Source organism: Pseudophryne corroboree, unplaced genomic scaffold (assembly GCF_028390025.1).
Source record: "Pseudophryne corroboree isolate aPseCor3 unplaced genomic scaffold, aPseCor3.hap2 scaffold_490, whole genome shotgun sequence".
NCBI classification, from domain to species: Eukaryota; Metazoa; Chordata; class Amphibia; order Anura; family Myobatrachidae; genus Pseudophryne; species Pseudophryne corroboree.
The window spans coordinates 432,652-458,609 of record NW_026970098.1 but is presented as its reverse complement, the minus strand read 5'-3'; the positions used below and the strand labels follow the sequence as shown (position 1 = coordinate 458,609).

Sequence of the window (25,958 nt, the reverse complement as noted above, 5' to 3'; positions counted from 1 at the left end):
AGGTTGAAAAGAGGCAAATTGCCCATCGTGTTCAACCTGTTTTAAGTTGTGATGATTCTACATACTTGCTGAATAATGTTTTATGACTAGTTAACTACTACAACTCATGTTACCCCCGGATTAACCATGTTGATATTTTAAGTATTATAACCTTGGATAGCTTTTTCATTCAGAAATGTATCCATTCCTTTTTTAAATCCAATTACAGAGTCCGCCATTACCACCTTCCCTGGCAGGGAATTCCACATCCTGATTGCCCTAACAGTGAAGATCATAGTATCTCACCTGGCAGGTAAGTAGGAGTTGGGCTAGAGCTGTGGAGGATTGCTGCTTGGGCACCCCCTGTCAAGTGAAGGAGATCCAACTGAGGCAGCACAAGGGAACTCTCGAAAGAAGAACAAGGCTAGAGGAAGATCTGAGACAAAGAAATCTGACTTTTACCAGAGCTGACCAGAGGAAAGCACAAACACAGTCCCCCACTACCACAAATAATGCAGTCGAGTTTCCCACATTTGGGGAAATCGCAGGGGTCAGCATACCCAGAATGCAATGAATGAACCTCACCCTGGGAGAACAATCTTCATGACCAAGGTATCTCCTATGCAAAATAAGTATGATTTGGGATAGGGCTGGGGAGGGCCGCTGCTCAGGCACATCTCTGTCAAGTAAAGGAGATTCAACTGAGGCAGCACAAGGGAACTCTCATCTGGGGACAACAACTGCAGGGAGAACACATATTTTCAGATGAACATGGGAGGGCAGAAGGCTGCCTAAAACTGAAGCACCCCCAAACAACGAACCAAATGCAACTACTAGTGCAAGCATTCCTGGGGGAAGGCCTGCAGCAGATGGATTTGCATATGGTGATGTCATCCAAGCAGTGGGTCAAAGTTGGCTTCAACCCTCGTCTGCATATGAAAAGAAAAAAGGGGTGTGCAGGGCATGGCGGCCTTTTGCGGCGCTTGGATGACCCCTAGTTCGCATTAAACACCTCCACCCTCCTTCGGTGTGGGGCTCATGTTGGCTATGCCCCAGCCCCTGAAGCATTCAAGCTGATTTCTTGCAGCAGCTGGGCACTGTAACAGCTCCAGAGCTGCTCTGTAAAGCAAGTAAAAGGGTGTGGGCCCTGCAGCACTACCTGTAGTTTGCATTGTGCGTTGGAAGGCACAAAGTAAGCAGATGGGAGAAGTCAGGATAGTGCACAAGGGTATAGAAGGGAGGGGCTCAAGAAAAAAGAAGTGGAAACAGACAGCAAACTAGGCTGGAGAGAGACCTGAGACAAAGAGATCTGAATTATATGAGAGCCGACCAGGGGAAACACAAATTATGCAGTCAAGTTTCCCACATTTGGGGAAATCGCAGGGGCAGCACAGCCAGAGTGCAAGGGGTGAGCCTTGCCCTGGGAGAAGCATCTTCATGATCATAGTATCTCACCTGGCAGGTAAGTAGGAGTTGGGCTAGAGCTGGGGAGGGTCGCTGCTCGGGCACCCCCCTGTCAAGTGAAGGAGATCCAACTGAGGCAGCACAAGGGAACTCTCGAAAGAAGAACAAGGCTAGAGGAAGATCTGAGACAAAGAAATCTGACTTTTACCAGAGCTGACCAGAGGAAAGCACAAACACAGTCCCCCACTACCACAAATAATGCAGTTGAGTTTCCCACATTTGGGGAAATCACAGGGGTCAGCATACCCAGAATGCAATGAATGAACCTAACCCTGGGAGAACAATCTTCATGACCATGGTATCTCCTATGCAAAATAAGTATGATTTGGGATAGGGCTGGGGAGGGCCGCTGCTCAGGCACATCTCTGTCAAGTAAAGGAGATTCAACTGAGGCAGCACAAGGGAACTCTCATCTGGGGACAACAACTGCAGGGAGAACACATATTTTCAGATGAACATGGGAGGGCAGAAGGCTGCCTAATACTGAAGCACCCCCAAACAACAAACCAAATGCAACAACTAGTGCAAGCATTCCTGGGGGAAGGCCTGCAGCAGATGGATTTGAATATGGTGATGTCATCCAAGCAGTGGGTCAAAGTTGGCTTCAACCCTCGTCTGCATATGAAAAGAATAAAGGGGTGTGCAGGGCATGGCGGCCTTTTGCGGCGCTTGGATGACCCCTAGTTCGCATTAAACACCTCCACCCTCCTTCGGTGTGGGGCTCATGTTGGCTATGCCCCAGCCCCTGAAGCATTCAAGCTGATTTCTTGCAGCAGCTGGGCACTGTAACAGCTCCAGAGCTGCTCTGTAAAGCAAGTAAAAGGGTGTGGGCCCTGCAGCACTACCTGTAGTTTGTATTGTGCGTTGGAAGGCACAAAGTAAGCAGACGGGAGAAGTCAGGATAGTGCACAAGGGTATAGAAGGGAGGGGCTCAAGAAAAAAGAAGTGGAAACAGACAGCAAACTAGGCTGGAGAGAGACCTGAGACAAAGAGATCTGAATTATATGAGAGCCGACCAGGGGAAACACAAATTATGCAGTCAAGTTTCCCACATTTGGGGAAATCGCAGGGGCAGCACACCCAGAGTGCAATGGGTGAGCCTTGCCCTGGGAGAAGCATCTTCATGATCATAGTATCTCACCTGGCAGGTAAGTAGGAGTTGGGCTAGAGCTGGGGAGGGTCGCTGCTCGGGCACCCCCCTGTCAAGTGAAGGAGATCCAACTGAGGCAGCACAAGGGAACTCTCGAAAGAAGAACAAGGCTAGAGGAAGATCTGAGACAAAGAAATCTGACTTTTACCAGAGCTGACCAGAGGAAAGCACAAACACAGTCCCCCACTACCACAAATAATGCAGTTGAGTTTCCCACATTTGGGGAAATCACAGGGGTCAGCATACCCAGAATGCAATGAATTAACCTAACCCTGGGAGAACAATCTTCATGACCATGGTATCTCCTATGCAAAATAAGTATGATTTGGGATAGGGCTGGGGAGGGCCGCTGCTCAGGCACATCTCTGTCAAGTAAAGGAGATTCAACTGAGGCAGCACAAGGGAACTCTCATCTGGGGACAACAACTGCAGGGAGAACACATATTTTCAGATGAACATGGGAGGGCAGAAGGCTGCCTAATACTGAAGCACCCCCAAACAACAAACCAAATGCAACAACTAGTGCAAGCATTCCTGGGGGAAGGCCTGCCGCAGATGGATTTGCATATGGTGATGTCATCCAAGCAGTGGGTCAAAGTTGGTTCAAACACCTTTGCAAAGTTCTATAAGTTTGATACCCTGGCTGAGGAGGACCTCCTGTTTGCTCAATCGGTGCTGCAAAGTCATCCGCACTCTCCTGCCCGTTTGGGAGCTTTGGTATAATCCCCATGGTCCTTACGGAGTCCCCAGCATCCTCTAGGACGTAAGAGAAAATAAGATTTTAAACCTACCGGTAAATCTTTTTCTCGTAGTCCGTAGAGGATGCTGGGTGCCCGTCCCAAGTACGGTCTACTTCTGCAAGACTTGTATATAGTTATTGCTTACATAAGGGTTATATGTTAGTTTTCATCGGTCTTGGACTGATGCTATGTTGTTTTCATACTGTTAACTGGGTAGTATATCACAAGTTATACGGTGTGATTGGTGTGGCTGGTATGAATCTTGACCTTGGATTAACAAAAATCCTTTCCTCGTACTGTCCGTCTCCTCTGGGCACAGTTTCTCTAACTGAGGTATGGAGGAGGGGCATAGAGGGAGGAGCCAGTGCACACCCAGATCTAAAGTCTTTCTTAAAGTGCCCATGTCTGCTGCGGAGCCCGTCTATCCCCCATGGTCCTTACGGAGTCCCCATCATCCTCTACGGACTACGAGAAAAAAAAATTACCGGTAGGTTTAAAATGTTATTTTTTTCTCTGCAACCCACTGCTAAATTGTGCTTCCTAGCTGTTTTTTATAAAATCACTTAATTAAATCTAACTCTGATTACGTCAGAGAAGGCCAGGTACCCTACACCATAAGAGGGGGTTTGAAATTTTGACTTGTCTACTTAAAGATCACCAAAATCTGATGACAAGGTCAATTACATCCCTGGGTGGGATTGAACCACCAACCTTTTGGTTAATAGCCCATGTAAGTGCAAGAAATCCTGAAGCACTCACTCATCATGGGAAAGTACCAATGTGTTTCTTACAAAAATTCTCCAGATTATTGACTTTTTAAAGTTTTTCTAGGAAACGTTCTAGATGAATGCTTATTAGCCTTTGTCAGTATTGACTTTCGCAAGGTGTCTCTGTGGCGCAATCGGTTAGCATGTTTGGCTATTAACCAAAAGGTTGGTGGTTCAATCCCACCCAGGGATGTAATTGACCTTGTAATCAGATTTTGGTGATCTTTAAGTAGACAAGTCAAAATTTCAAAAACCCCCCTTATGGTGTAGGGTACCTGGCCTTCTCTGATGTAATCAGAGTTAGATTTGATTAAGTGATTTTATAAAAAAACAGCTAGGAAGCACAATTTAGCAGTGAGTTGCAGAGAAAAAAAATTATGCTGGCAGAAAAGTCCAATTGAGTGATTAAACAGCTCTTCATTTTCTGATTTTATGTTTATGCTAACAAATTTGCTCTCTGAAAAGTGTCCACAAAGCCAAGTCTCTGATTAACACCTTTGTAGGAATGGTTTTTCACCTATTACTGAATTAAACTTGCTTCATTGGAAAGGCATCAAAGATGCATCCTCATTTCAATGTCTACTGAAATAATACAGGTTGACACCAGGAAACGTCACTGCATCCTTGCTGCTTCCTCATGGGGAAGTCTGTTTAATGTGAAAACAAGGTGATATCTAATCAGCACACAGGTAAGGAATTAAGAAAATCTTTCTTTATGGGTGAAGATGTTTCTCACAAATTGTTGTCCCAATGCATCATTGAAATTCAAGATGGAAGATGATTTTCATATATCACTTGTACATTTTGCATTGCTCTTCTGGTGACAATGTAGTTTGTTTTTGTCAATTACCATTTCAGTAATAGGGTAAAGAAAATTAAGTGGATTTTTTAAAGAAAACAATGCTGTCAATATACTATTAAAACAAATTAAAATGATAAAAGTTATTGTACTTTAAGTAAAAATAAAAGTGCCAAAATATCAATCCCAGTTTTTGATTACTTTAATTATAAAAAAAAAAATGCACATAGCAGAGGATAGTTTCGATCAATCGACCTCTGGGTTATGGGCCCAGCATGCTTCCATTGCACTACTCTGCTGCTCATGGAAGTGTTCGAGATCCTGAAGACTAAATTGATTAAAGGCCTTAAAGTACTGGACTATAAGGAAAGACTTACTAGGCTGAATATTTATACACTAGAAAAGAGGTGCCTAAGAGGAGATATTATTAATATCTTCAAATATGTAAAGATACATAACAAAGAGTTATCAGAGGAATTATTTATTAAAAGAACACGTGGTCACTCGCTGCGACTGGAGGAAAGTTCAGAACGCAATGGAGGAAAGGTTTCTTCACTGTTAGGGCAATCAGGATGTGGAATTCCCTGCCAGGGAAGGTGGTAATGGCGGACTCTGTAATTGGATTTAAAAAAGGAATGGATACATTTCTGAATGAAAAAGCTATCCAAGGTTATAATACTTAAAATATCAACATGGTTAATCCGGGGGTAACATGAGTTATAGTAGCTAACTAGTCATAAAACATTATTCAGCAAGTATGTAGAATCATCACAACTTAAAACAGGTTCAACACGATGGGCAATTTGCCTCTATTCAACCTCAAAAACTATGTTACTATATTACTATGTTATTGTAGTATACAGAACACCACAATGCAATGAGCAGTGATAGTGAGCACTGATGAGGATACTAGAACTGACACTGAGCAGCAAGATGCAGCACTGGACTATTAGTAATGTACTGTATTATGCTGAGCAACACAATGCAGCACAAGACAATGAACAGTGATACTGAGCACTGATGAGGATACTACTGAGAACTGACACTGAGCAGGAGAGACACACTACTAGTATTACTGAGCAGCAATAAGTAACCACTGATACTGAGCACTGATATTGAGATTTCCACTGAGAGAACATAGCCACGTCCTCTCCGCTCTCTCTTCAATGCACGAGTAAAAATGGCAGCAACGCGCAGCTCTTTATATGGAATCCGAATCTCGCGAGAATCCGACAGCAGGATGATGACATTTTCCCTTGTTCAGTTTTTCCGAGTCAGGCGGGAACAACCGAGCCTGCCTCGGACCAGTGTAAACCACGTGGAGTTCGTGGGGAATTCGGTTCTCGGAGAACCGAACCCGCTCCTCTCTACCTTATACCCTATCAATTTTTTTATTTTCAATCTAAGCCCCTGCAGTTTTCTGTAAGCATCTGCTTCACTATGATGATCAACAAGTCACAAGGGCAAACACTCAGGGTTTGAGGCGTAGATCTTAGGACCAGCTGCTACAAGCATGGCAGAGGTGTCACTATCACTGGTGACACCCAGAGAGGTGGCGAGGGAGATTGTAATGCAGTGCGCGCAGATAAGCAGTGCAATGGTAAAAAGGAGGCATGGTTTCATAGGTAGGGGCGTGGCCTGGTGGCCTGAATCTACATTTTGTTGCTCCGGGTGTCCCGGGGGTTGGGGGCTGCACCCGGGGACTAGTGTGTGAGCGGTGCTGGCTCCTGCAAAGTGACAGGGCATGGCCACCCAGCATGACGCCTCCCTTCTTGACCATGCTGTAATTGCAGTCGCACTGCAGTTCAGCGTGATCATAAAAAATGGTGTAGGCTCCTGCTGGTGCAGACTGTATGTGCGCGCTGGAAGCCGCCACCATTTTTGTGATCACAGCGGCTGAATGTGATGTCATACAGTCGCTGTGACCACGCCCCCTGTGTCTCCTCCGTTGCAGACCCCATTTTGAAGCCTTGCCCCCGCACCGCTCCATCCCTGACTTGGAAATGGAGTGTTGCTGACCCACCTCTCCCCCCCTTCCCCGCCCCGATTGACAGGCAGAGGCGATCACATTCTCTGCGGGGTGCCGCAGAAAATGCAGGCACATGCGTATGCTCTTAGCAATTTTTGCAGTTGGATCGCTTATTGTGATTGCAATCCAACCTGAATCAGGCCCTATTACCTATCACAATGCGCTGCGGGCAGTACAAAATTGGGTTAATATAGGAGAAAAACCCCCAGACCTGTGCTCCTTAACTGTACCTGGTGGCTAGTGGAGCGGCTGCCCAGTAATCAGTGTCCACCGCAGTGCGCACACGGCCCACCCCCTACGGCCTCGCTCCCCTTCAGCAGCGGCCTCGTGATCCGGAAGGGTGGTGTGTGTGTGACTGACCTTAGGATGAAACCGGAGCCTCCGCTGCAGTGACCCAGCAACCAGGGCACGGGAGTATACAGCGCCGCTGGGAGTGATGAAGCTGCAGTAAAGATGTCTATTAGACCTAGCCTGCTGCAGCCCTTGTAGATTCTCATAAAACAAGTTCTTCTTTTCTTGTCAAAATTAATAGCTAAGAATAGGCTGCCTGAGGCAGGCCCCTGTTAATTGGCCTGCTACTGAAGGCACCAACTACAAACTGAGCTCCCTGTTCATGGAAGCGGGGTTATAGAGGAGAATGCACTGAGCTTCTTGGGAACAGTCAAAAGCTTTGAGCCGGTTGGTGCCTCAGATCAAGATCCTACTCTACACCCCAATGTGAATCCTTGTGGAGTCCAGTGTACCCCACAGAAGAAATTAATGTGTCACACCCATTGGCAGCAACCTTAGAATAGCTGCTGACGGGCACAATTGAGAAAGGAAGGGGGGGGGGACATTTGAATCCAGCACATAGATGCAATTCAAATATGTAATTCGTACCTTCCTATTTTAAAATATAATGGATGAACCTCACCCTGTGAGAACAATCTTCATGATCAAGAGATCTCATATGCAAATTAAATATGAGTTGGGATAGGGCTGGGGAGGGCTGCTCGGGCAGCACCTCCCCCGTCAAGTTAAGGAGATTCAACTGAGGAAGCACAAGGGAACTCTCGTCTGGGGACAACAACTGCAGGGAGACCACATCTTTTCAGATGAACATGGGAGGGCGGAAGGCTGCCTAATACTGAAGCACCATATGCAACAACTAGTACAAGCATTCCTGGGGGAAGGTCTGCAGCAGACGGATTTGCATACGGTGATGTTATCCAAGCAGTGGGCCAAAGTTGACTGGAACCCTCATCTGCATATGAAAAGAGAAAAGGGGCATGCAGGGCATGGCGGCCTTTTGCAGTGCTTGGATGACCCCTAGTTCACATTAAACACCCCCACCCTCCTTTGGTGTGGGGCTCATGTTGGCCATGCCCCATCCCCTGAAGCATTCAAGCTGATTTCTTGCAGCAGCTGGGCACTGTAACAGCTCCAGAGCTGTTCTGTAAGGCAAGTAAAAGGGTGTGGGCCCTGCAGCACCACCTGTAGTTCGCATTGTGCGTTGGAAGGCACAAAGTAAGCAGACGGGAGGAGAAGTCAGGATAGTGCGCAAGGGCATTCTTTTCTCTTAGTCCGTAGAGGATGCTGGGGTCACATTAAGAACCATGGGGTATAGACGGGATCCGCAAGAGACATGGGCACTTTAAGACTTTCAAAGGGTGTGAACTGGCTCCTCCCTCTATGCCCCTCCTTCAGACTCCAGTTATAGGAACTGTGCCCAGGGAGACGGACATTTCGAGGAAAGGATTTATTGTTAAACTAAGGTGAGCATCTTACCAGCTCACACCTTAAACATGCCGCAGAACGTGGCATTCAACAGAACACAAGCCAACGGCATGAACAATTGCAGCAAAAAGCTGACCAGAACCATAACACAACATGTGTATAACCACAAGTAATAACTGCAGACACAGTATGGACTGGGACGGGTGCCCAGCATCCTCTACAGACTAAGAGAAAAGGATTTACCGGTAGGTATTAAAATCCTATTTTCTCATACGACCTAGAGGATGCTGGGGTCACATTAAGAACCATGGGGTTATACCAAAGCTCTTGAACGGGTGGGAGAGTGCGTACGACTCTGCAGCACCGAATGACCCAACTTAAGGTTATCATCAGCCAAGGTATCAAACTTGTAAAACTTAGCAAAAGTGTTTACTAAATAGCTGCTCGGCAAAGTTGCAATGCCGAGACTCCCCGACCAGCTGCCAAGGATGAACCCACCTTTCTAGTAGAATGGGTCTTCACCTACTTCAGTAACGGCAATCCTGCCGTGGAACGAGCATGCTGAATCTTACCACAGATCCAGCGCATAATGGTCTGCATGGAAGCAGGACACCAAATCCTGTTGGGAGCATACAGGACAAACAGAGCCTCTGTTTTCCTAATCTGAACCGTTCTGGTGACATACATTTTCAAAGTTCTGACCACAGCCAGAGACTTTGACTCAACGAAGGTGTCAGTGGCCAAAGGCACCATGTGGAAAGATGAACCACCTTCGGCAGAAATTGTTGACGTGTCCTCAATTCTGCTCTATCTTCATGAAAGATCAAATAAAGGCTCTTGTGATACTGCATGGTTTGTACTGTTTTCCATGTGCTCCCAGACCTTTAAGCAAGTAGCATGGTCAAGAAAGTTCTGTTTGAAAAGAAACAACATTTACTGTCATTGTTATGCAAATAAACTTACATTAAAGCTAACAAGAAAGCACACTCGTTCTGTCTTTAAACTGATAAAAGAAACCCCAATAATATGGGGCATGCAAAAATTGAGATAAAACTCAGTTTTGCTCCTCTCCACGGAAATCTTTAATAAAAGGCGAAATATTTGTTAGTTCTGAAGAGAAACCAGAGCATGACCAAGATTCCACCTGTCGCCTGAGTGCCATGCCAGCAGTTCTCATTCAGCTGAAAGTGAGCACCCAATTTGAATGAAAGAAAGCAGATTTCTCACCAGGCTTCCCCTTGCTATAAACATGGTTTGTACTCTTTTCCATGTGCTCCCAGATCTTTCAAGCAATTAGTGTGGTCAAGAAAGTTCTGTTTGAAAAGAAACAAACATTTACTGTCATTTCTATGCAAATGAGCTTACATTAAAGCACACTCGTTCTATCTTTAAACCGATAAAATAAAACCCCAATAAGATGGGGCATGCAAAAATTGAGATAAAACTCAGTTTTGCTCCTCTCCACGGAAATCTTTAGTAAAAGGCGAAAGATTTGTTCGTTCTGAAGAGAAACCAGAACATGACCAAGATTCCACCTGTCGCCTGAGTGCCATGCCAGCAGTCCTCATTCAGCTCAAAGTGAGCACCCAATTTGAAAGAAAGAAAGCAGATTTCTCACCAGGCTTCCCATTGCTATAAACATGGTTTGTACTCTTTTCCATGTGCTCCCAGATCTTTCAAGCAATTAGTATAGTCAAGAAAGTTCTGTTTGAAAAGAAACAAACATTTACTGTCATTTCTATGCAAATGAGCTTACATTAAAGCACACTCGTTCTATCTTTAAACCGATAAAAGAAACCCCAATAAGACGGAGCATGCAAAAATTGAGATAAAACTCAGTTTTGCTCCTCTCCACGGAAATCTTTAGTAAAAGGCGAAAGATCTGTTCGTTTTGAAGAGAAACCAGAGCATGACCAAGATTCCACCTGTCGCCTGAGTGCCATGCCAGCAATCCTCATTCAGCTCAAAGTGAGCACCCAATTTGAAAGAAAGAAAGCAGATTTCTCACCAGGCTTCCCCTTGCTATAAACATGGTTTGTACTCTTTTCCATGTGCTCCCAGATCTTTCAAGCAATTAGTGTGGTCAAGAAAGTTCTGTTTGAAAAGAAACAAACATTTACTGTCATTTCTATGCAAATGAGCTTACATTAAAGCACACTCGTTCTATCTTTAAACCGATAAAATAAAATCCCAATAAGATGGGGCATGCAAAAATTGAGATAAAACTCAGTTTTGCTCCTCTCCACGGAAATCTTTAGTAAAAGGCGAAAGATTTGTTCGTTCTGAAGAGAAACCAGAACATGACCAAGATTCCACCTGTCGCCTGAGTGCCATGCCAGCAGTCCTCATTCAGCTCAAAGTGAGCACCCAATTTGAAAGAAAGAAAGCAGATTTCTCACCAGGCTTCCCCTTGCTATAAACATGGTTTGTACTCTTTTCCATGTGCTCCCAGATCTTTCAAGCATTTAGTATAGTCAAGAAAGTTCTGTTTGAAAAGAAACAAACATTTACTGTCATTTCTATGCAAATGAGCTTACATTAAAGCACACTCGTTCTATCTTTAAACCGATAAAAGAAACCCCAATAAGACGGAGCATGCAAAAATTGAGATAAAACTCAGTTTTGCTCCTCTCCACGGAAATCTTTAGTAAAAGGCGAAAGATCTGTTCGTTTTGAAGAGAAACCAGAGTATGACTAAGATTCCACCTGTTGCCTGAGTGCCATGCCAGCAGTCCTCATTCAGCGCAAAGTGAGCACCCAATTTGAAAGAAAGAAAGCAGATTTCTCACCAGGCTTCCCCTTGCTATAAGCATGGTTTGTACTCTTTTCCATGTGCTCCCAGATCTTTCAAGCAATTAGAATGGTCAAGAAAGTTCTGCTTGAAAAGAAACAGACATTTATAGTCATTGTTATGCAAATAAACTTACATTAAAGCTAACAAGAAACTGATAAAAGAAACCCCAATAATATGGGGCATGCAAAAATTGAGATAAAACTCAGTTTTGCTCCTCTCCACAGAAATCTTTAATAAAAGGCGAAAGATTTGTTCGTTCTGAAGAGAAACCAGAGCATGACCAAGATTCCACCTGTCGCCTAAATGCTGTGCCAGCAGTCCTCATTCAGATCAAAGTGAGCGCCCAACTTGAAAGTAAGCAGATTTCTCACCTGGCTTCTCCTTGCTATAAGCATGGTTTGTACTGTATTCCATGTGCTCCCAGATCTTTCAAGCAAGTAGCATGGTCAAGAAAGTTCTGTTTGAAAAGAAACAAACATTTACTGTCATTTCTATGCAAATGAGCTTACATTAAAGCACACTCATTCTATCTTTAAACCGATAAAAGAAACCCCAAAAAGATGGGGCATGCAAAAATTGAGATAAAACTCGGTTTTGCTCCTCTCCACGGAAATCTTTAATAAAAGGCGAAAGATTTGTTCGTTCTGAAGAGAAACCAGAGCATGACCAAGATTTTTATCTGAAAATATGTGTTCTCCCTGCAGTTGTTGTCCCCAGATGAGAGTTCCCTTGTGCTGCCTCAGTTGAATCTCCTTTACTTGACAGAGATGTGCCTGAGCAGCGGCCCTCCCCAGCCCTATCCCAAATCATACTTATTTTGCATAGGAGATACCATGGTCATGAAGATTGTTCTCCCAGGGTGAGGTTCATTCATTGCATTCTGGGTATGCTGACCCCTGTGATTTTCCCAAATGTGGGAAACTCGCTTTTATACCCTTGTGCACTATCCTGACTTCTCCTCCTGTCTGCTTACTTTGTGCCTTCCAATGCACAATGCAAACTACAGGTAGTGCTGCAGGGCCCACACCCTTTTACTTGCCTTACAGAGCAGCTCTGGAGCTGATACAGTGCCAAGCTGCTGCAAGAAATCAGCTTGAATGCTTCAGGGGATGGGGCATGGCCAACATGAGCCCCACACCGAAGGAGGGTGGGGGTGTTTAATGCGAACTAAGGGTCATCCAAGCGCCGCAAAAGGCCGCCATGCCCTGCATACCCCTTTTCTCTTTTCATATGCAGATGAGGGTTCCAGCCAACTTTGGCCCACTGCTTGGATGACATCACCGTATGCAAATCCGTCTTCTGCAGAACTTCCCCCAGGAATGCTTGCACTAGTTGTTGCATTTGGTTTGTTGTTTGGGGGTGCTTCAGTATTAGGCAGCCTTCTGCCCTCCCATGTTCATCTGAAAATATGTGTTCTCCCTGCAGTTGTTGTCCCCAGATGAGAGTTCCCTTGTGCTGCCTCAGTTGAATCTCCTTTACTTGACAGAGATGTGCATGAGCAGCGGCCCTCCCCAGCCCTATCCCAAATCATACTTATTTTGCATAGGAGATACCATGGTCATGAAGATTGTTCTCCCAGGGTGAGGTTCATTCATTGCATTTTGGGTATGCTGACCCCTGTGATTTACCCAAATGTGGGAAACTCGACTGCATTATTTGTGGTAGTGGGGGACTGTGTTTGTGCTTTCCTCTGGTCAGCTCTGTTAAAACTCAGATTTCTTTGTCTCAGATTTTCCTCTAGCCTTGTTCTTCTTTCGAGAGTTCCCTTGTGCTGCCTCAGGTGGATCTCCTTCACTTGACAGGGGGGTGCCCGAGCAGCGACCCTCCCCAGCTCTAGCCCAACTCCTACTTACCTGCCAGGTGAGATACTATGATCAGGAAGGTGCTTCTCCCAGGGCAAGGCTCACCCATTGCACTCTGGGTGTGCTGCTCCTACGATTTCCCCAAATGTGGGACACTTGACTGCATAATTTGTGTTTCCTCTGGTCGGCTCTCGTATAATTCAGATCTCTTTGTCTCAGGTCTTTCTCCAGCCTAGTTTGCTGTCTGTTTCCACTTCTTTTATCTTGAGCCCCTCCCTTCTATACCCTTGTGCACTATCCTGACTTCTCCTCCCGTCTGCTTACTTTGTGCCTTCCAATGCACAATGCAAACTACAGGTAGTGCTGCAGGGCCCACACAATCTTTTACTTGCCTTAAAGAGCAGCTCTGGAGCTGTTACAGTGCCCAGCTGCTGCAAGAAATCAGCTTGAATGCTTCAGGGGATGGGGCATGGCCAACATGAGCCCCACACCAAAGGTGGGTGGGGGTGTTTAATGCGAACTAGGGGTAATCCAAGCACCGCAAAAGGCCGCCATGCCCTGCACGCCCCTTTTCTCTTTTCATATGCAGATGAGGGTTGAAGCCAACTTTGACCCACTGCTTGGATGACATCACCATATGCAAATCCATCTGCTGCAGGCCTTGCCCCAGGAATGCTTGCACTAGTTGTTGCATTTGGTTTGTTGTTTGGGGGTGCTTCAGTATTAGGCAGCCTTCTGCCCTCCCATGTTCATCTGAAAATATGTGTTCTCCCTGCAGTTGTTGTCCCCAGATGAGAGTTCCCTTGTGCTGCCTCAGTTGAATCTCCTTTACTTGACAGAGATGTGCCTGAGCAGCGGCCCTCCCAGCCCTATCCCAAATCATACTTATTATGCATAGGAGACACCATGGTCATGAAGATTGTTCACCCAGGGTGAGGTTCATTCATTGCATTCTGGGTATGCTGACCCCTGTGATTTCCCCAAATGTGGGAAACTCGCCTGCATTTTTTGTGGTAGTGGGGGACTGTGTTTGTGTTTTCCTCTGGTCAGCTCTGGTAAAAGTCAGATTTCTTTGTCTCATATATTCCTCTAGCCTTGTTCTTCTTTCGAGAGTTCCCTTGTGCTGCCTCAGTTGGATCTCCTTCACTTGACAGGGGGGTGCCCGAGCAGTGACCCTCCCCAGCTATAGCCCAACTCCTACTTACCTGCCAGGTGAGATACTATGATCATGAAGGTGCTTCTCCCAGGGCAAGGCTCACCCATTGCACTCTGGGTGTGCTGGTCCTGTGATTTCCCCAAATGTGGGAAACTTGATTGCATAATTTGTGTTTCCCCTGGTCGGCTCTCGTATAATTCAGATCTCTTTGTCTCAGGTCTCTCTCCAGCCTAGTTTGCTGTCTGTTTCCACTTCTCTTTTCTGGAGCCACTCCCTTCTATGCCTTTGCGCACTATCCTGACTTCTCCCGTCTGCTTACTTTGTGCCTTCCAACGCACAATGCGAACTACAGGTAGTGCTGCAGGGCCCACACCCTTTTAGTTGCCTTACAGAGCAGCTCTGGAGCTGTTACAGTGCCCAGCTGCTGCAAGAAATCAGCTTGAATGCTTCAGGGGCTGGGGCATAGCCAACATGAGCCCCACACCAAAGGAGGGTGGGGGTGTTTAATGCGAACTAGGGGTCATCCAAGCACCGCAAAAGGCCGCCATGCCCTGCATGCCCCTTTTCTCTTTTCATATGCAGATGAGGGTTCCAGCCAACTTTGGCCCACTGCTTGGATGACATCACCGTATGCAAATCCGTCTGCTGCAGACCTTCCCCCAGGAATGCTTGTACTAGTTGTTGCATATGGTTTGATATTTGATGGTGCTTCAGTATTAGGCAGCCTTCCGCCCTCCCATGTTCATCTGAAAAGATGTGGTCTCCCTGCAGTTGTTGTCCCCAGACGAGAGTTCCCTTGTGCTTCCTCAGTTGAATCTCCTTAACTTGATGGGGGAGGGGCTGCCCGAGCAGCCACCCTCCCCAGCCCTATCCCAACTCATACTTATTTTGCATATGAGATCTCTTGATCATGAAGATTGTTCTCACAGGGTGAAGTTCATCCATTATATTTTAAAATAGGAAGGTACAAATTACATATTTGAATTGCATCTATGTGCTGGATTCAAATGTCCCCCCCCTTCCTTTCTCAATTGTGCCCATCAGCAGCTATTCTAAGGTTGCTGCCAATGGGTGTGACACATTAATTTCTTCTGTGGGGTACACAGGACTCCACAAGGATTCACATTGGGGTGTAGAGTAGGATCTTGATCTGAGGCACCAACCGACTCAAAGCTTTTGACTGTTCCCAAGATGCTCAGCGCATCCTCCTCTATAACCCCGCTTCCATGAACAGGGAGCTCAGTTTGTAGTTGGTGCCTTCAGTAGCAGGCCACTTAACAGGGGCCTGCCTCAGGAAGCCAATTCTTAGCTATTCATTTTGACAAGAAAAGAAGAACTTGTTTTATGAGAATCTACAAGGGCTGCAGCAGGCTAGGTCTAATAGACATCTTTACTGCAGCTTCATCACTCCCAGCGGCGCTGTATACTCCCGTGCCCTGGTTGCTGGGTCACTGCAGCGGAGGCTCCGGTTTCTTCCTAAGGTCAGTCACACACACACCGCCCTTCCGGATCACGAGGCCGCTGATGAAGGGGAGCGTGGCCGTAGGGGGTGGACCGTGTGCACACTGGCGTGGACACTGATTACTGGGCAGCCGCTCCACTAGCCACCAGGTACAGTTAAGGAGCACAGGTCTGGGGGTTTTTCTCCTATATTAAACCAATTTTGTACTGCCCGCAGCGCATTGTGATAGGTAATAGGGCCTGATTCAGGTTGGATTGCAATCACAATAAGTGATCCAACTGCAAAAATTGCTAAGAGCATACGCATGTGCCTGCATTTTCTGCGGCACCCCGCAGAGAATGCGATCGCCTCTGCCTGTCAATCGGGGCAGGGGGGGAGAGGGGGGTCAGCAACACTCCATTTCCAAGTCAGGGATGGAGCGGTGCGGGGGCAAGGCTTCAAAATGGGGTCTGCAATGGAGGAGACACAGGGGGCGTGGTCACAGCAGCTGTATGACATCACATTCAGCCGCTGTGATCACAAAAATGGTGGCGGCTTCCTGCGCGCACATACAGTCTGCACCAGCAGGAGGCTACACCATTTTTTATGATCACGCTGAACTGCAGTGCGACTGCAATTACAGCATGGTCAAGAAGGGAGGCGTCATGCTGGGTGGCCATAAGAGATGAGCGGGTTCGGTTCCTCGGAATCCGAACCCGCCCGAACTTCACCCTTTTTTGCTCGGGTCCGAGCAGACTCGGATCCTCTCGCCTTGCTCGGTTAACCCGAGCGCGCCCGAACGTCATCATCCCGCTGTCGGATTCTCACGAGACTTGGATTCTATATAAGGAGCCGCGCGTCGCCGCCATTTTCACACGTGCATTGAGATTGATAGGGAGAGGACGTGGCTGGCGTCCTCTCCGTTTAGATTAGAAGATAGAGACGAGTGACATTTGATTTACTACTAATTTGGGGAGCAGTTGAACTTGTCAGGAGTACTCAGTAGTGCAGAGTTTTGCTGATAGTGACCACCAGTTTTATTATTTATAATCCGTTCTCTGCCTGAAAAAAAACGATACACATACCATATCTGTGCTCAGCCTCAGTGTGCTGCATGATATATCATCTATGTATATCTGACTGTGCTGAGTGCTCACTGCTCACACAGCTTAATTGTGGGGGAGACTGGGGAGCAGTTATAGCAGGAGTACAGTGCACACTTTTGCTGCCAGTGTGACCACCAGTATATTGTCTGCCTGAAAAAGTTAAACACTCCTGTGGTGTTTTTTTTTTATTCTATAAATGCATTCTGCTGACAGTGTCCAGCAGGTCCGTCATACATATATTATATAAATATTTACCTGCAGTAGTGTTATATTTTTTTTTTCATCTTTATCATCTCTATATTAGCAGACGCAGTACGGTAGTCCACGGCTGTGGCTATCTCTGTGTCGTCAGTGCTCGTCCATAATTGTATACCTACCTACCTGTGGTGGTTTTTTTTTTTCTATCTTCTTCATACTAGTAGTTTAGGAGTCTACTGACAGTGTCCACCAGGTCCATCATTATATTATATACCTACAGTAGTAATATATTTATTATATTATCTATACTAGCAGACGCAGTACGGTAGTCCACGGCTGTGGCTATCTCTGTGTCGTCAGTGCTCGTCCATAATTGTATACCTACCTACCTGTGGTGGGGTTTTTTTTTTATCTTCTTCATACTAGTAGTTTAGCAGTCTGCTGACAGTGTCCACCAGGTCCGTCATTATATTATATACCTACAGTAGTAATATATTTATTATATTATCTATACTAGCAGATGCAGTACGGTAGTCCACGGCTGTACCTACCTCTGTGTCGTCAGTGCTCGTCCATAATTGTATACCTACCTGTGGTGGGGTTTTTTTTTCTATCTTCTTCATACTAGTAGTTTAGGAGTCTGCTGACAGTGTCCACCAGGTCCGTCATTATATTATATACCTACAGTAGTAATATATTTAGTATATTATCTATACTAGCAGACGCAGTACGGTAGTCCACGGCTGTACCTACCTCTGTGTCGTCACTCGTCCATAATTGTATACCTAACTGTGGTGGGTTTTTTTTTCTATCTTCTTCATACTAGTAGTTTAGCAGTCTGCTGACAGTGTCCACCAGGTCCGTCATTATATTATATATACCTACAGTAGTTATATATATTTTTTTTTATATCATTAATTATCATCTCTATACTAGCAGACGCAGTACGGTAGGCCACGGCTGTGGCTATCTCTGTGTCGTCAGTGCTCGTCCATAATTGTATACCTACCTACCTGTGGTGGAAGTTTTTTTCTATCTTCTTCATACTAGTAGTTTAGCAGTCTGTTGACAGTGTCCACCAGGTCCGTCATTATATTATATATACCTACAGTAGTTATATATATATTTTTTTTTATATCATTAATTATCATCTCTATACTAGCAGACGCAGTACGGTAGTCCACGGCTGTAGCTACCTCTGTGTCGTCAGTCACTCGTCATCCATAAGTATACTAGTATCCATCCATCTCCATTGTTTACCTGAGGTGCCTTTTAGTTGTGCCTATTAAAATATGGAGAACAAAAATGTTGAGGTTCCAAAAATAGGGAAAGATCAAGATCCACTTCCACCTCGTGCTGAAGCTGCTGCCACTAGTCATGGCCGAGACGATGAAATTCCATCAACGTCGTCTGCCAAGGCCGATGCCCAATGTCATAGTACAGAGCATGTAAAATCCAAAACACAAAAGATCAGTAAAAAAATGACTCAAAAATCTAAATAAAAATCGTCGGAGGAGAAGCGTAAACTTGCCAATATGCCATTTACCACACGGAGTGGCAAGGAACGGCTGAGGCCCTGGCCTATCTTCATGGCTAGTGGTTCAGCTTCACATGAGGATGGAAGCACTCAGCCTCTCGCTAGAAAAATGAAAAGACTTAAGCTGGCAAAAGCACAGCAAAGAACTGTGCGTTCTTCAAAATCACAAATCCACAAGGAGAGTCCAATTGTGTCGGTTGCGATGCCTGACCTTCCCAACACTGGACGTGAAGAGCATGCACCTTCCACCATTTGCACGCCCCCTGCAAGTGCTGGAAGGAGCACCCGCAGTCCAGTTCCTGATAGTCAGATTGAAGATGTCAGTGTTGAAGTACACCAGGATGAGGAGAATATGGGTGTTGCTGGCGCTGGGGAGGAAATTGACAAGGAGGATTCTGATGGTGAGGTGGTTTGTTTAAGTCAGGCACCCGGCGAGACACCTGTTGTCCGTGGGAGGAATATGGCCATTGACATGCCTGGTGAAAATACCAAAAAAATCAGCTCTTCGGTGTGGAAGTATTTCAACAGAAATGCGGACAACAGGTGTCAAGCCGTGTGTTGCCTTTGTCAAGCTGTAATAAGTAGGGGTAAGGACGTTAACCACCTCGGAACATCCTCCCTTATACGTCACCTGCAGCGCATTCATCATAAGTCAGTGACAAGTTCAAAAACTTTGGGCGACAGCGGAAGCAGTCCACTGACCAGTAAATCCCTTCCTCTTGTAACCAAGCTCACGCAAACCACCCCACCAACTCCCTCAGTGTCAATTTCCTCCTTCCCCAGGAATGCCAATAGTCCTGCAGGCCATGTCACTGGCAATTCTGACGAGTTCTCTCCTGCCTGGGATTCCTCCGATGCATCCTTGAGTGTAACGCCTACTGCTGCTGGCGCTGCTGTTGTTGCTGCTGGGAGTCGATGGTCATCCCAGAGGGGAAGTCGTAAGACCACTTTTACTACTTCCACCAAGCAATTGACTGTCCAACAGTCCTTTGCGAGGAAGATGAAATATCACAGCAGTCATCCTGCTGCAAAGCGGATAACTGAGGCCTTGGCATCCTGGGCAGTGAGAAACGTGGTTCCGGTATCCATCATTACTTCAGAGCCAACTATAGACTTGATTGAGGTACTGTGTCCCCGGTACCAAATACTATCTAGGTTCCATTTCTCTAGGCAGGCGATACCGAAAATGTACACAGACCTCAGAAAAAGACTCACCAGTGTCCTAAAAAATGCAGTTGTACCCAATGTCCACTTAACCACGGACATGTGGACAAGTGGAGCAGGGCAGACTCAGGACTATATGACTGTGACAGCCCACTGGGTAGATGTATTGACTCCCGCCGCAAGAACAGCAGCGGCGGCACCAGTAGCAGCATCTCGCAAACGCCAACTCTTTCCTAGGCAGGCTACGCTTTGTATCACCGCTTTCCAGAATACGCACACAGATGAAAACCTCTTACGGCAACTGAGGAAGATCATCACAGAATGGCTTACCCCAATTGGACTCTCCTGTGGATTTGTGGCATCGGACAACGCCAGCAATATTGTGCGTGCATTATATCTGGGCAAATTCCAGCACGTCCCATGTTTTGCACATACCTTGAATTTGGTGGTGCAGAATTATTTAAAAAACGACAGGGGCGTGCAAGAGATGCTGTCGGTGGCCACAAGAATTGCGGGACACTTTCGGCGTACAGGCACCACGTACAGAAGACTGGAGCAACACCAAAAACGCCTGAACCTGCCCTGCCATCATCTGAAGCAAGAAGTGGAAACGAGGTGGAATTCAACCCTCTATATGCTTCAGAGGATGGAGGAGCAGCAAAAGGCCATTCAAGCCTATACATCTGACCACGATATAGGAGGTGGAATGCACCTGTCTCAAGCGCAGTGGAGAATGATTTCAACGTTGTGCAAGGTTCTGCAACCTTTTGAACTTGCCACACGTGAAGTCAGTTCAGACACTGCCAGCCTGAGTCAGGTCATTCCCGTCATCAGGCTTTTGCAGAAGAAGCTGGAGACATTGAAGGAGGAGCTAAGACAGAGCGATTCCGCTAGGCATGTGGGACTTGTGGATGGAGCCCTTCATTCGCTTAACCAGGATTCACGGGTGGTCAATCTGTTGAAATCAGAGCACTACATTTTGGCCACCGTGCTCGATCCTAGATTTAAAACCTACGTTGTATCTCTCTTTCCGGCAGACACAAGTCTGCAGGGGTTCAAAGACCTGCTGGTGAGAAAATTATCAAGTCAAGCGGAACTTGATCGGTCAACAGCTCCTCCTTCACAGTCTCCCGCAATTGGGGGTGCGAGGAAAAGGCTCAGAATTCCGAGCCCACCCGCTGGCGGTGATGCAGGGCAGTCTGGAGCGACTGCTGATGCTGACATCTGGTCCGGACTGAAGGACCTGCCAACGATTACGGACATGTCGTCTACTGTCACTGCATATGATTCTCTCACCATTGAAAGAATGGTGGAGGATTATATGAGTGACCGCATCCAAGTAGGCACGTCAGACAGTCCGTACGTATACTGGCAGGAAAAAGAGGCAATTTGGAGGCCCTTGCACAAACTGGCTTTATTCTACCTAAGTTGCCCTCCCACAAGTGTGTACTCCGAAAGAGTGTTTAGTGCCGCCGCTCACCTTGTCAGCAATCGGCGTACGAGGTTACTTCCAGAAAATGTGGAGAAGATGATGTTCATTAAAATGAATTATAATCAATTGCTCCGTGGAGACATTGACCAGCAGCAATTGCCTCCACAAAGTATACAGGGAGCTGAGATGGTGGATTCCAGTGGGGACGAATTGATAATCTGTGAGGAGGGGGATGTACACGGTGATGAATCGGAGGATGATGATGAGGTGGACATCTTGCCTCTATAGAGCCAGTTTGTGCAAGGAGAGATTTATTGCTTCTTTTTTGGTGGGGGTCAAAACCAACCCGTCATTTCAGTCACAGTCGTGTGGCAGACCCTGTCACTGAAATGATGGGTTGGTTAAAGTGTGCATGTCCTGTTTATACAACATAAGGGTGGGTGGGAGGGCCCAAGGCAATTCCACCTTGCACCTCTTTTTTCTTTTATTTTTCTTTGCGTCATGTGCTGTTTGGGGAGTGTTTTTTGGAAGGGCCATCCTGCGTGACACTGCAGTGCCACTCCTAGATGGGCCAGGTGTTTGTGTCGGCCACTTGGGTCGCTGAGCTTAGTCACACAGCTACCTCATTGCGCCTCTTTTTTTCTTTGCGTCATGTGCTGTTTGGGGAGTGTTTTTTGGAAGGGCCATCCTGCGTGACACTGCAGTGACACTCCTAGATGGGCCAGGTGTTTGTGTCGTCCACTTGGGTCGCTGAGCTTAGTCACACAGCTACCTCATTGCGCCACTTTTTTTCTTTGCGTCATGTGCTGTTTGGGGAGTGTTTTTTGGAAGGGCCATCCTGCGTGACACTGCAGTGCCACTCCTAGATGGGCCAGGTGTTTGTGTCGGCCACTTGGGTCGCTGAGCTTAGTCACACAGCTACCTCATTGCGCCTCTTTTTTTCTTTGCTTCATGTGCTGTTTGGGGAGTGTTTTTGGAAGGGCCATCCTGCGTGACACTGCAGTGCCACTCCTAGATGGGCCAGGTGTTTGTGTCGGCCACTTGGGTCGCTGAGCTTAGTCACACAGCTACCTCATTGCGCCTCTTTTTTTCTTTGCGTCATGTGCTGTTTGGGGAGTGTTTTTTGGAAGGGCCATCCTGCGTGACACTGCAGTGCCACTCCTAGATGGGCCAGGTGTTTGTGTCGGCCACTTGGGTCGCTGAGCTTAGTCACACAGCTACCTCATTGCGCCTCTTTTTTTCTTTGCGTCATGTGCTGTTTGGGGAGTGTTTTTTGGAAGGGCCATCATGCGTGACACTGCAGTGCCACTCCTAGATGGGCCAGGTGTTTGTGTCGGCCACTTGGGTCACTGAGCTTAGTCATCCAGCGACCTCGGTGCAAATTTTAGGACTAAAAATAATATTGTGAGGTGTGAGGTGTTAAGAATAGACTGAAAATTAGTGGAAATTATGGTTATTGAGGTTAATAATACTTTGGGATCAAAATGACTCCCAAATTCTATGATTTAAGCTGTTTTTTAGGGTTTTTTGAAAAAAACACCCGAATCCAAAACACACCCGAATCCGACAAAAAAAATTCGGTGAGGTTTAGCCAAAACGCGTTCGAACCCAAAACACGGCCGCGGAACCGAACCCAAAACCAAAACACAAAACCCGAAAAATTTCCGGTGCACATCTCTAGTGGCCATGCCATGTCACTGTGCAGGAGCCAGCACCGCTCACACACTAGTCCCCGGTGCAGCCCCCAACCCCCGGGACACCCGGAGCAACAAAATGTAGATTCAGGCCACCAGGCCACGCCCCTACCTATGAAACCATGCCTCCTTTTTACCATTGCGCTGCTTATCTGCGCGCACTGCATTACAATCTCCCTCGCCACCTCTCTGGGTGTCACCAGTGATAGTGACACCTCTGCCATGCTTGTAGCAGCTGGTCCTAAGATCTACACCTCAAGCCCTGAGTGTTTGCCCTTGTGACTTGTTGATCATCATAGCAAAGCAGATGCTTACAGAAAACTGCAGGGGCTTAGATTGAAAATAAAAAAAATTGATGGGTATAAGGTAGAGAGGAGCGGGTTCGGTTCTCCGAGAACCGAATTCCCCACGAACCCCACAAACTCCTCCTCCGAGGCAGGCTCGGTTGTTCCCGCCTGACTCGGAAAACCTGAACAAGGGAAAATGTCATCATCCCGCTGTCGGATTCTCGCGAGATTCGGATTCCATATAAAGAGCTGCGCGTTGCCGCCATTTTTACTCGTGCATTGAAGAGAGAGCGGAGAGGACGTGGCTATGTTCTCTCAGTGGAAATCTCAATATCAGTGCTCAGTATCAGTGGATACTTATTGCTGCTCAGTAATACTAGTAGTGTGTCTCTCCTGCTCAGTGTCAGTTCTCAGTAGTATCCTCATCAGTGCTCAGTATCACTGCTCATTGTCTTGTGCTGCATTGTTGTGCTCAGCATACTACAGTACATTACTAATAGTCCAGTGCTGCATCTTGCTGCTCAGTGTCAGTTCTAGTATCCTCATCAGTGCTCACTATCACTGCTCATTGCATTGTGGTGTTCTGTATACTACAGTAACATAGTAATATAGTAACATATAGTAACATAGTTTTTGAGGTTGAATAGAGGCAAATTGCCCATCGTGTTCAACCTGTTTTAAGTTGTGATGATTCTACATACTTGCTGAATAATGTTTTATGACTAGTTAGCTACTACAACTCATGTTACCCCCGGATTAACCATGTTGATATTTTAAGTATTATAACCTTGGATAGCTTTTTCATTCAGAAATGTATCCATTCCTTTTTTAAATCCAATTACAGAGTCCGCCATTACCACCTTCCCTGGCAGGGAATTCCACATCCTGATTGCCCTAACAGTGAAGATCATAGTATCTCACCTGGCAGGTAAGTAGGAGTTGGGCCAGAGCTGTGGAGGATTGCTGCTCGGGCACCCCCTGTCAAATGAAGGAGATCCAACTGAGGCAGCACAAGGGAACTCTCGAAAGAAGAACAAGGCTAGAGGAAGATCTGAGACAAAGAAATCTGACTTTTACCAGAGCTGACCAGAGGAAAGCACAAACACAGTCCCCCACTACCACAAATAATGCAGTCGAGTTTCCCACATTTGGGGAAATCACAGGGGTCAGCATACCCAGAATGCAATGAATGAACCTCACCCTGGGAGAACAATCTTCATGACCATGGTATCGCCTATGCAAAATAAGTATGATTTGGGATAGGGCTGGGGAGGGCCGCTGCTCAGGCACATCTCTGTCAAGTAAAGGAGATTCAACTGAGGCAGCACAAGGGAACTCTCATCTGGGGACAACAACTGCAGGGAGAACACATATTTTCAGATGAACATGGGAGGGCAGAAGGCTGCCTAATACTGAAGCACCCCCAAACAACAAACCAAATGCAACAACTAGTACAAGCATTCCTGGGGGAAGTTCTGCAGAAGACGGATTTGCATACGGTGATGTCATCCAAGCAGTGGGCCAAAGTTGGCTGGATCCCTCATCTGCATATGAAAAGAGAAAAGGGGTATGCAGGGCATGGCGGCCTTTTGCGGCGCTTGGATGACCCTTAGTTCGCATTAAACACCCCCACCCTCCTTCGGTGTGGGGCTCATGTTGACAATGCCCCAGCCCCTGAAGCATTCAAGCTGATTTCTTACAGCAGCTTGGCACTGTAACAGCTCCAGAGCTGCTCTGTAAGGCAAGTAAAAGGGTGTGTAGTTTGCATTGTGCATTGGAAGGCACAAAGTAAGCAGACAGGAGGAGAAGTCAGGATAGTGCACAAGGGTATAAAAGGGAGGGGCTCAAGAAAAAAGAAGTGGAAACAGACAGCAAACTAGGCTGGAGAGAGACCTGAGACAAAGAGATCTGAATTATACGAGAGCCGACCAGGGGAAACACAAATTATGCAGTCAAGTTTCCCACATTTGGGGAAATCGCAGGGGCAGCACACCCAGAGTGCAATGGGTGAGCCTTGCCCTGGAAGAAGCACCTTCATGATCATAGTATCTCACCTGGCAGGTAAGTAGGAGTTGGGCTTGAGCTGGGGAGGGTCGCTGCTCGGGCACCCCCCTGTCAAGTGAAGGAGATCCAACTGAGGCAGCACAAGGGAACTCTCGAAAGAAGAACAAGGCTAGAGGAAGATCTGAAACAAAGAAATCTGACTTTTACCAGAGCTGACCAGAGGAAAACACAAACACAGTCCCCCACTACCACAAATAATGCAGTCGAGTTACCCACATTTGGGGAAATCACAGGGGTCAGCATACCCAGAATGCAATGAATGAACCTCACCCTGGGAGAATAATCTTCATGACCATGGTATCTCATATGCAAAATAAGTATGATTTGGGATAGGGCTGGGGAGGGCCGCTGCTCAGGCACATCTCTGTCAAGTAAAGGAGATTCAACTGAGGCAGCACAAGGGAACTCTCATCTGGGGACAACAACTGCAGGGAGAACACATATTTTCAGATGAACATGGGAGGGCAGAAGGCTGCCTAATACTGAAGCACCCCCAAACAACAAACCAAATGCAACAACTAGTGCAAGCATTCCTGTTTGTTTCTGAAGCCAACTTTGACCCACTGCTTGGATGACATCACCATATGCAAATCCATCTGCTGCAGGCCTTCCCCCAGGAATGCTTGCACTCTTTATATG

General features: G+C 46.6%; 17 non-coding genes and 3 pseudogenes across 17 annotated transcripts; 5 read left to right on the top strand and 15 right to left on the bottom strand.

Moving 5' to 3' along the window:
• Positions 1-451: 451 nt before the first annotated feature.
• LOC135029623 (U1 spliceosomal RNA) lies at positions 452-615 on the bottom strand. Its single transcript, XR_010225728.1, has one exon. It is a non-coding gene; the product is annotated as a U1 spliceosomal RNA (small nuclear RNA).
• A 692-nt stretch (positions 616-1,307) lies between these two features.
• LOC135029606 (U1 spliceosomal RNA) lies at positions 1,308-1,449 on the bottom strand (annotated as a pseudogene).
• A 152-nt stretch (positions 1,450-1,601) lies between these two features.
• On the bottom strand, positions 1,602-1,765 carry LOC135029667 (U1 spliceosomal RNA). The gene has a single exon (XR_010225768.1). It is a non-coding gene; the product is annotated as a U1 spliceosomal RNA (small nuclear RNA).
• A 692-nt stretch (positions 1,766-2,457) lies between these two features.
• Positions 2,458-2,599, bottom strand: LOC135029564 (U1 spliceosomal RNA; annotated as a pseudogene).
• A 152-nt stretch (positions 2,600-2,751) lies between these two features.
• LOC135029683 (U1 spliceosomal RNA) lies at positions 2,752-2,915 on the bottom strand. Its single transcript, XR_010225785.1, has one exon. It is a non-coding gene; the product is annotated as a U1 spliceosomal RNA (small nuclear RNA).
• A 6,743-nt stretch (positions 2,916-9,658) lies between these two features.
• Positions 9,659-9,774, bottom strand: LOC135029673 (U5 spliceosomal RNA). The gene has a single exon (XR_010225774.1). It is a non-coding gene; the product is annotated as a U5 spliceosomal RNA (small nuclear RNA).
• A 275-nt stretch (positions 9,775-10,049) lies between these two features.
• On the bottom strand, positions 10,050-10,165 carry LOC135029643 (U5 spliceosomal RNA). The gene has a single exon (XR_010225744.1). It is a non-coding gene; the product is annotated as a U5 spliceosomal RNA (small nuclear RNA).
• Positions 10,166-10,439: 274 nt separating this feature from the next.
• On the bottom strand, positions 10,440-10,555 carry LOC135029662 (U5 spliceosomal RNA). The gene has a single exon (XR_010225763.1). It is a non-coding gene; the product is annotated as a U5 spliceosomal RNA (small nuclear RNA).
• Positions 10,556-10,830: 275 nt separating this feature from the next.
• LOC135029652 (U5 spliceosomal RNA) lies at positions 10,831-10,946 on the bottom strand. Its single transcript, XR_010225753.1, has one exon. It is a non-coding gene; the product is annotated as a U5 spliceosomal RNA (small nuclear RNA).
• A 274-nt stretch (positions 10,947-11,220) lies between these two features.
• LOC135029649 (U5 spliceosomal RNA) lies at positions 11,221-11,336 on the bottom strand. The gene has a single exon (XR_010225750.1). It is a non-coding gene; the product is annotated as a U5 spliceosomal RNA (small nuclear RNA).
• Positions 11,337-11,600: 264 nt separating this feature from the next.
• Positions 11,601-11,716, bottom strand: LOC135029665 (U5 spliceosomal RNA). The gene has a single exon (XR_010225766.1). It is a non-coding gene; the product is annotated as a U5 spliceosomal RNA (small nuclear RNA).
• Positions 11,717-11,986: 270 nt separating this feature from the next.
• On the bottom strand, positions 11,987-12,102 carry LOC135029659 (U5 spliceosomal RNA). The gene has a single exon (XR_010225760.1). It is a non-coding gene; the product is annotated as a U5 spliceosomal RNA (small nuclear RNA).
• Positions 12,103-12,246: 144 nt separating this feature from the next.
• On the top strand, positions 12,247-12,374 carry LOC135029630 (U1 spliceosomal RNA; annotated as a pseudogene).
• A 593-nt stretch (positions 12,375-12,967) lies between these two features.
• Positions 12,968-13,131, top strand: LOC135029504 (U1 spliceosomal RNA). Its single transcript, XR_010225631.1, has one exon. It is a non-coding gene; the product is annotated as a U1 spliceosomal RNA (small nuclear RNA).
• Positions 13,132-13,283: 152 nt separating this feature from the next.
• On the top strand, positions 13,284-13,446 carry LOC135029557 (U1 spliceosomal RNA). Its single transcript, XR_010225679.1, has one exon. It is a non-coding gene; the product is annotated as a U1 spliceosomal RNA (small nuclear RNA).
• Positions 13,447-14,121: 675 nt separating this feature from the next.
• On the top strand, positions 14,122-14,285 carry LOC135029522 (U1 spliceosomal RNA). The gene has a single exon (XR_010225648.1). It is a non-coding gene; the product is annotated as a U1 spliceosomal RNA (small nuclear RNA).
• A 152-nt stretch (positions 14,286-14,437) lies between these two features.
• LOC135029595 (U1 spliceosomal RNA) lies at positions 14,438-14,600 on the top strand. The gene has a single exon (XR_010225709.1). It is a non-coding gene; the product is annotated as a U1 spliceosomal RNA (small nuclear RNA).
• A 9,742-nt stretch (positions 14,601-24,342) lies between these two features.
• Positions 24,343-24,506, bottom strand: LOC135029488 (U1 spliceosomal RNA). Its single transcript, XR_010225615.1, has one exon. It is a non-coding gene; the product is annotated as a U1 spliceosomal RNA (small nuclear RNA).
• Positions 24,507-25,161: 655 nt separating this feature from the next.
• LOC135029568 (U1 spliceosomal RNA) lies at positions 25,162-25,324 on the bottom strand. Its single transcript, XR_010225687.1, has one exon. It is a non-coding gene; the product is annotated as a U1 spliceosomal RNA (small nuclear RNA).
• Positions 25,325-25,476: 152 nt separating this feature from the next.
• On the bottom strand, positions 25,477-25,640 carry LOC135029523 (U1 spliceosomal RNA). The gene has a single exon (XR_010225649.1). It is a non-coding gene; the product is annotated as a U1 spliceosomal RNA (small nuclear RNA).
• Positions 25,641-25,958: the final 318 nt, after the last annotated feature.